Source organism: Gallus gallus, chromosome 5 (genome assembly GCF_016699485.2).
Source record: "Gallus gallus isolate bGalGal1 chromosome 5, bGalGal1.mat.broiler.GRCg7b, whole genome shotgun sequence".
Lineage (NCBI taxonomy): Eukaryota > Metazoa > Chordata > Aves > Galliformes > Phasianidae > Gallus > Gallus gallus.
Window position 1 is genome coordinate 59,489,442 of NC_052536.1, and position 8,002 is coordinate 59,497,443.

General features: G+C 44.3%; 1 long non-coding RNA gene across 3 annotated transcripts; it reads left to right on the top strand.

The window, feature by feature from the left end:
- Positions 1–1,055: 1,055 nt before the first annotated feature.
- On the top strand, positions 1,056–7,764 carry LOC107051006. 3 transcript variants are annotated; one of them, XR_005860445.2, is made up of 4 exons: positions 1,056–1,298; positions 1,518–1,603; positions 1,910–2,049; positions 6,928–7,764. It is a non-coding gene; the product is annotated as an uncharacterized LOC107051006 (long non-coding RNA). The 3 variants fall into 3 exon arrangements; XR_005860444.2 differs by having other exon boundaries at positions 1,056–1,113; XR_006939466.1 differs by having other exon boundaries at positions 1,056–1,113; positions 1,540–1,603.
- Positions 7,765–8,002: the final 238 nt, after the last annotated feature.

An 8,002-nucleotide genomic window follows, 5' to 3' on the forward strand; every position in this document is an offset into this window, starting at 1 on the left:
GGCTTTGCTGAAGTTTAGGTAGACTACATGCAGAATTATTGCATCTTAGAATCCTGGATTGTTCAGGCTTGAAAGGGATTTGACACGTCATCGAGTTTCAACAGCTATCCTGTGAGTGGGGTCCCCAGCTAGTAGATCTTGTGGGTTTGTTTGAGGCTGTGACTATTAAGGTTTGCAGTGCTTGACCTGGGACATCTCTAGGGTACTGTGTCTGCTAGCGAGGCTGCCCAACGTGGCCAGTGGGTGTGGCACAAGGTTTGGGTATTTTAGAGTTAAGTGAGGGTTGTGGTAGCAATGTTCAGCATAGTGCATGGGCTTTATGTGCCGTGGAGAATAATGAGCAGGTCTGTGAGTGTTTTGAGGTCTGGCAGCCAATGCTTGCTGAACCTGGTGTTGTTGTTATGTCTGTAGAGAGTACTGAGTGTTTATGGCAGTGTTTGGGATATCCTAGAGTATAATGCCAATATTTTAGATCTTTGAAGGCAGTGGACATATGTAGGAGTTTTGCTTTGTGCTTGGAATACACCACAGAGCTTTGGCATTGGTGTTGTTCACAGTGGCAAGTTGTGGTGGGGTTGACCAACAGTTTTTCCATCATGTCTTTTGAAAGTCCTGGAACGGTACCCTGCCCCTGTTGGCATCAGCTGCTGATCGTCGTCGTGGTGGGTCCTTGGTCTTTTGCTGCCCTCCAGCTGTCCAGCCACCTCCCACCCGCCATCCCCGCACCCCTGCCATCTTTGCGGCGTCGCTGTCAGCGTTCTTGCCATCGCACCCATAGGCGTTGCTGCAGCTCCCCTCTCCTCTGGCCCCCCCGCAGTTGACACTCCCCCTCGTCTCCGTCAGTGCTTCCCCCCCGCCGTTGGTCCCCTGCCCGCTGTTGTCTCATCGTTTGGCCCCTTTAAACTGTATCGTCGTGTCCCGTACGGGCATCGTCTCAGCACGCCGGCTCCACCCCCGGCCGCCCTTTCGGGTCGTCTGCCCCGCCTTCCGTTTGTGACGTCATTGGCTCCGCCCCTCCGCCCGCATTCAAAAGCCGCGTTTCAGCCGAGGGAGTTCAGTCCGTCGGCGGCTCCCGTTCCTGGTCGGTGGTGTGGGGTCCTCCTCTAGTGTCAGGTAGGGTTGTTTTGGATTTCCCTTATTTCGGTTCGTTGCTGGAGCTGCCCCGGGGGTCCCTGCCGGAGCGGTCCCTGCCGGAGCGGTCCCTGCCGGAGCGGTCCCTGCCGGAGCGGTCCCTGCCGGGGTCGCGCCGCAGGACTTTGCCAGAGCGGGTCCCCAGGAGCGGCTGCTACAGCGCTCAGGTGAGTTTCTTAATAGCCTCAGAATATGAGTCTTTAGTAGCTGTTGTGATGTTTCTCCTAATTTGTGTATTATGTTTTATTGTGGAGTCTTGATGCACTGGGCTTTTTGCACGCTGGTGTGGTTTTTGGTGCTTGCACTTCTCCCTTTGTATTGTTTGGTTTATTTATTTATTGCTGCTATTTTACTCTGACTGTTTTTCCTGTTTTCTTTCTTTCCAGGATATCTTGTTCTCTCTGGCAGTACGGCATTCTTCAGTTTGTCAGGTGAAGCGAGAGTGCTGCCTGTTGGTTTGTAGTTTCAACAGGTGGGTTGTAGACTGGAGTTTGTGAGGTATGTGTTGCCAGAGGCTTGTGATGTGCTCCTGGTTTCTTTTACAAGAGGGTGGTGATTTTTTTTTAAGTAGACATAAGGTTGTTGAGTTGATATAGATTAGCAACGTGTCTTGATTGTTGATGTCTGCATCCCTGCAGTGAGTTGAGTAGTCAGCAGCTTTTTGGGCTTGGACGTAGGGATGTTGTTTTCAGATTGGAGCTGTACAGGGCATATTTGTGGAAGAGGGGCAAGCTTATATGTGCTGGGTTCAGTTGTTAACATTTTTTGTGTTGGACAGGTGGTCGTTCAGAAGTGTGGCGGGTTAAGAAGCCCACTGTGAAGTTTGCAGCTCTTCAGGTATGTGGGAAGAAACAGAAAGGTTCGTGTCCTTGAGAGGCTTGAATGCTTACTTTGAGTTGGAGGTGGTCATCCAAAGAGGTAAGTGCATTGTCTGTAGTTGAGTTTTTTCCTATTGGGTAGTGTGGCCTTGTTAAGCGTTTCCTGGAATATTTGTTGTGTTTTGGGGTTGTTTACAGGTTTGGGTCTTTTTGTTTGTTTTCTTCCTGATTTTTTTGTTCCTGTTCCCTTTACCTTTGTATTGGCTTTCTGTGGCAGTTTTGCTTGCCTTTTTACTAGAGTTTGTTTTAGTTTTGTTTGGGTCTTCTGTTCGGTTTTGTCTTTTTTTGCCTTTGTGTTTCAGTTGTTGTATCATTTTACCTTTTCTTTTGTATTCTGTGGGCATTTCTGTTTTCTCCTTTGTGTTAGCTCTGGATTTCCTTGTGTGTTGTCCTTTACCTTTTGGTTCAGTTTTTCCTGGGTGTTCTCTTTGCCTCGGTGTTGGATTTTGTTATTCTTCAGTGGTGTTTTGAGTTTGTTTTAGCACTGTGTGAGTGTTTTTCTTATGTTTCAGTTGTTCTTTGCTTCTGCTGCATGTTTGGTTTGCCTTTGCGTTTGGTTTTGGTTTTCTTTCTTTGGTCTTGCTTTTCCCTGGGTTTTGCATTCAGTTTGGTTTCGTGTTGTGCTGTGCATTGTGATCGTTTTTGCGTTTGGTTTGGGCTTGCTTTGGTGTTCTACTCTGCGTTGCCTCTGCTTTTCTTTAGGGTTTCTGTAGTGCTGTGTTTGTTTTTTGCTTTTTGGGGGTGCTTTGGTTTTTGCCTTCTGCAGGTGCTTTGCTGGTTTTTTGATTTTCTGTGGGTGTTTTCTTAGTTTGTTTTCCCGTTTAGTTCCTTTCTGGTGTTTTTTCCGTTACTTCTAGATTCTGTTCTCTGTTGGTGTGGTTAGGTTTGTGGTTAGGTTTCCCATGGGTTTTCTTCTTTTGATTTTCTGTGCTGTTTGTCATTTGTTTTCTCTGAGTGTTGTGTGAGTGGTTTCCATTTGTTTTGTCGTGCTGTTTGTGTTGTATTTGTTTTGTTCCGTTAGGTGTTGTGTTTTGCTTTTGGCTTTGCCTTTGGTTTAGTTTCTCCTTGGTTTTTTGCTTGTTTTAGTCATTGCCTTCATGTTTTGTGGGCCCTGTTTTTGCTTTTGCATTAATTTTCTGTGGGTGCTTTCCTTGCTTTTTGGATGTATTTTTGCTTTCTTTGCATGTTTCTTTTTTTTTTTTTTGGTTCCTCATGCTTTTGCCTTTGCTTTTCCTGCATGTTAGCTTCATTGTCACATTGGCTTTTGTGTTCTGTTTTTGTGGGGCTTCTCGTTGGTTTTGTTTCAAGTTTTATTGATGTTTTGTCTTTGTGTTGTGTTTGTGCCCGTATGGTAACTTTACTTTGTTGGGATTTTTGTTTGTGGTTGGTGGGTTTTGTTCTTCTTCCGTTTGCATTTGCTTTGTATGGCTGTTATTGTTGTGTCTTGCATGTGGTGGTGGTGGTGTGTGTGTGATTGCTTGTTTTTTGTATGTTTTTGTATTTTACTGTGTCTTTTGTCCATTTTTTTCTTGTAGGCTTTCATGGGCTTCTTTTTGTTTCTAGCTATGGGTTTCTTATAGTGGCTGTTGTTTGTGTTTGTTATAGCTTTTTTTGGGGGGGGGGGGGTTGTTTTCATTATTTCTTTGGTTTGGTCTAGGTATTTTCATTAATTGTGGCTCTTGGGTTTCTTTACTGTTCTTGTTAGGTTTTTTTTTTGCTAGTTTTAGTGTTACCTTTCTGTGGTTTTTCTTTTTTACTGGTTTTTCTGTGTTTGGTAATTGCTTTTTGTTTGTGTATGTTGTGCTGTGTTCTTAGCTTGGTTTTTGATCTCCCATGGTGGTTTTTTTTGCCTTTGTTTTCTATTCTGTTTCGGTTTTGCTTTCCCTTGGTTTATTTATTCACATGAATTGTGTCGGTCTTTGCTGTTTCTGGGCCTTGTTCTTTTCTTTCTGCTAGCGGTTTCTTTTGGCCTCGTCTTTGACTTTTTGCTCGCTTGTCTTTCTATTGCATTTATCTTGTGTGTGTCTTGTTATGCAATTAGCTGTGCCTGTTTTTGTCTTTGTTTTCATGCAGGGCTTTGTCTTCTGTGGTTGTTGCCTTCATTGCTGGGATCGGATGTGTTGGGGATGTGACTTTGACTTAAATGTAATTGTTGTGAATGTCATTCTAATTGCTTTTCTTTACAGTTAATGGGTGTTGATCTTGAAGGGTTATGCTATTTGTAATGCTAGGTGCTGTTCTGATTATTGAACTAAGTTGGCAGTATAATCTTAAAGGTTCAGTAGATTTGGTTCTTATGAACAGCTGTATGCTTAGAAGGTGTTGTAGAATGAGTAGTAAAAACTTACTTGAAATAATCATCACTTGAGTTGTTGCATCTGTTTGTTGGGCTTGGCTGTCTGTCTTGTCTTCTTTGGGGTTACCTTCACCTTTTGACGTTAGTATGTGTGGATTTGTAGCGGATGGTGTTCTAGGTTTCTTGATGGACTCAGTAAGTTTTCTTACTAACATATGTAATCTGTTTATTTAAGTGTGAGTGTCAGTCCCAGTTGTTGAATCAGTTTCTGGATCTGTGACTTCACTGCCTTTGCTCTCAGTCTTCCTTCTTCCTCATGTTGTTGCCTTTTTTTTTTTTATCATGTTTTTCTTGCTGTGATTTGTGTAATTATATTTTTCTATTCTTTGAGTTGCTTATCTTCAATTGTTTTGTGTAGTGTAGTGGTGGGCTTTTTTGGAGCATCGGGTGTCTGGTTTTCTATTTTGCAGTCTTTGCGTGTGTGTGTGGTGATGCTACTTGTCTTTGTTATTGTGCATGATCTTATTGCTGTTGCGTGAATTGTTGCTTGTTTTGATTATGCCATAGCATCTTGTCTTAGCTTGTGTGTTTTCTCTTGCGTTCTCATAGGTCTTCAGTACTGATCGTGCTTTGGATATGTGTTAATCTGTGTTTGGTCAGTAGCTGTGTTTCAGTTGTTTCATCTGTACTCTTAACACTTGGCTGTGTCTCTTCCGTTTTTATAGTGAAGCATGGAGCTGTTGTAGTGCATAGCTGCCATCTTCTTCTGGTGAGCGTGGACAATAAATGTGCTAAACCCTTTGTGTTGCTTGTGGTGTTGTGTCATAGAAACATAGAATCCCAAGGCTGGAAGGGATCTGCAAGATCCTCTATTTGACCCCGTCCTTCTATTTCTGTTGCTACCCCAGGCTGCTAACCCATTTCTCCTAGCTCCTCATACTGATGCCTCTCAAACAGTGCCAGGGACAGTGACTCCAGTTGGCAGGGCATTGCAGCTCTTGACCCGGCTTTGACAGAAGGAGTTTTTCCTTCTGCATATTTTAAATGCACTCTGGTAGGATTTGTGGCATTTCCTCGGGTCTTGTTTGTTGCTTGTGTGAAGAGGCCAAACTTCCTCCAAGCTTCCGCTCACAACATCCGCGCAGTCAGTTGTGGAGTACAATGAAGTTCTCTGTGGGACTCCTGTTTTCTGGACTGAATTATTGTATGTCTTTCAGATGCTCCTTATAAGACTTGTAGTTCTGACCCATCACAAGTTTTGTTGCCATCATTGGGAGATGTTCAGGGTCACATATGTCTTTGTTGCAGCAAGGGGCCTGAAACTGAACAGAGCAGTACAGGTGCAGTCTCACCAGTTGTGAGCACAGCAAGTTATTACCTCCCTGCTCCTGGTGGCCACAGTGTTTGCCATGCTGGCCAGGATGCGTTTGGCCCTGTTTGCCACCTGGGCCCATTTTCAGCTCTTGTACAGCTGAGCATTAACTCATACCCCCAGCAGCCTTTACTTTTCACATACATTAAGTGTGGCTTCATGTGCCATGTAGAGTCATGTTGACTGTATTTTGTAATTTCAGCTCTGGGGTTGATGCTAACATGTTTTGATTTTTTGGGGTAATAATCCTAGATCAGTGCCGATTTTTGGCTGGTCTGTCTGTTGTGCTGATTTCAGCGCAGGTATTGGATTTTGGCTTTCCAAATTGGAGTATAGTTTGGCCTCGCTTACGGGGTTGGGTTAGCTTTGCTTTGCTTTGTCTCTAGCGCAGGGCTAACCCAACCCCGTAACCGACGCACGGCCGTCGGATGGAGGCCTTTTGCGCTCCTTCCCGGCCACTCTGAGACTCGTGCCGATTTTTGGCCGGTCTGTCTGTTGTGCTGATTTCAGCGCGGGTATTGGATTTTGGCTTTCCAAATTGGAGTATAGTTTGGCCTCGCTTACGGGGTTGGGTTAGCTTTGCTTTGTTTGTCTCTAGCGCAGGGCTAACCCAACCCCGTAACCGACGCACGGCCGTCGGATGGAGGCCTTTTGCGCTCCTTCCCGGCCACTCTGAGACTTGTGCCGATTTTTGGCCGGTCTGTCTGTTGTGCTGATTTCAGCGCGGGTATTGGATTTTGGCTTTCCAAATTGGAGTATAGTTTGGCCTCGCTTACGGGGTTGGGTTAGCTTTGCTTTGTTTGTCTCTAGCGCAGGGCTAACCCAACCCCGTAACCGACGCACGGCCGTCGGATGGAGGCCTTTTGCGCTCCTTCCCGGCCACTCTGAGACTCGTGCCGATTTTTGGCCGGTCTGTCTGTTGTGCTGATTTCAGCGCGGGTATTGGATTTTGGCTTTCCAAATTGGAGTATAGTTTGGCCTCGCTTACGGGGTTGGGTTAGCTTTGCTTTGTTTGTCTCTAGCGCAGGGCTAACCCAACCCCGTAACCGACGCACGGCCGTCGGATGGAGGCCTTTTGCGCTCCTTGCTGGCCACTCTGAGACTCGTGCCGATTTTTGGCCGGTCTGTCTGTTGCGCTGATTTCAGCGCGGGTATTGGATTTTGGCTTTCCAAAGTTGAAGTTTGCTTGTAGATAAGGGCTTGTGGTATATTGTTACTTTGGCATTTATTTTTTTCTCTTTGTGTTACAGGTTTGGAGTGGAGTTCCTTCCTGTGCTGGCTGAGATCTGTGCTTTCCTGGATTTTAGTTGTGTGTTCTATATGAGCAGTATTGGGCTTTTTTTTTTATTATTAATTTTTGTGGATGCTTTGTTGTATAGCATGTTTTCCTATGTTTACTGTGGTTATGAGATTTTGTAATTTTGCTGTATGTACATAATATGTATTGGAGCATGTAAAGGATTTTTTTGGATATATACTGACTATGTCTTGTTTTTATAGTATTTTTGCCTGGTAGTAAAAAACACAAACTGTTAAATAGGCTTGAATGTGATATTTTGCAGGTGCATTTTGAGACAGAAACGTGTTAGAAAGGTATTCGTTGACCTGAATTTAATGGGTTTCCTACAATTGTAAGCTGTGCTTTGGATTGTATTTTCAATCTGTGTCCTGCGTCTGTACAGCATTTGTTGATGTGGAATGAATAATTGCATGTTGTGTACTTGGAAAGCATTTTTGGACCTCTGTTAGCTTTTTGTACACTGTGCATTGTTGCATTACCTCAGAATGTATTTTGAACCTGTATCTGTTGCACCTTCTTGATGATGTATTTTGGAGTCTACAGTTACAACGCATACAGTGTGCCTCACATTCCTGTTTTGAGATTATATTCAGATTGAACTTCATCAACAATGTTACTGTACATTACCTGGCACTAAATATTTCTGTAATGTGGGCATTTCCTGCTCTTTGTTGTAACTATGACCCGTGTTGTATGGAAATGTGTACTATTTTGCCTATGTTTGTGTTAAAGAAAATGAGCGTATTAGCAATACTTTGTGTTATTAGAAACCAGTATGAATCTCAAAGTAGTTGTACATGTTTGCATGTTTTCTGATACAATATGGATTACCTCACAAGGTAAGCACAACATGTAGGTGCCTGGAGTACAAGACTGGTGGGTTAGGCAACGGGTTAGGGTTAGGCAACGGGTTAGGGTTAGGCAACGGGTTAGGGTTAGGCAACGGGTTAGGGTTAGGCAACGGGTTAGGGTTAGGGTTAGGCAACGGGTTAGGGTTAGGCAACGGGTTAGGGTTAGGCAACGGG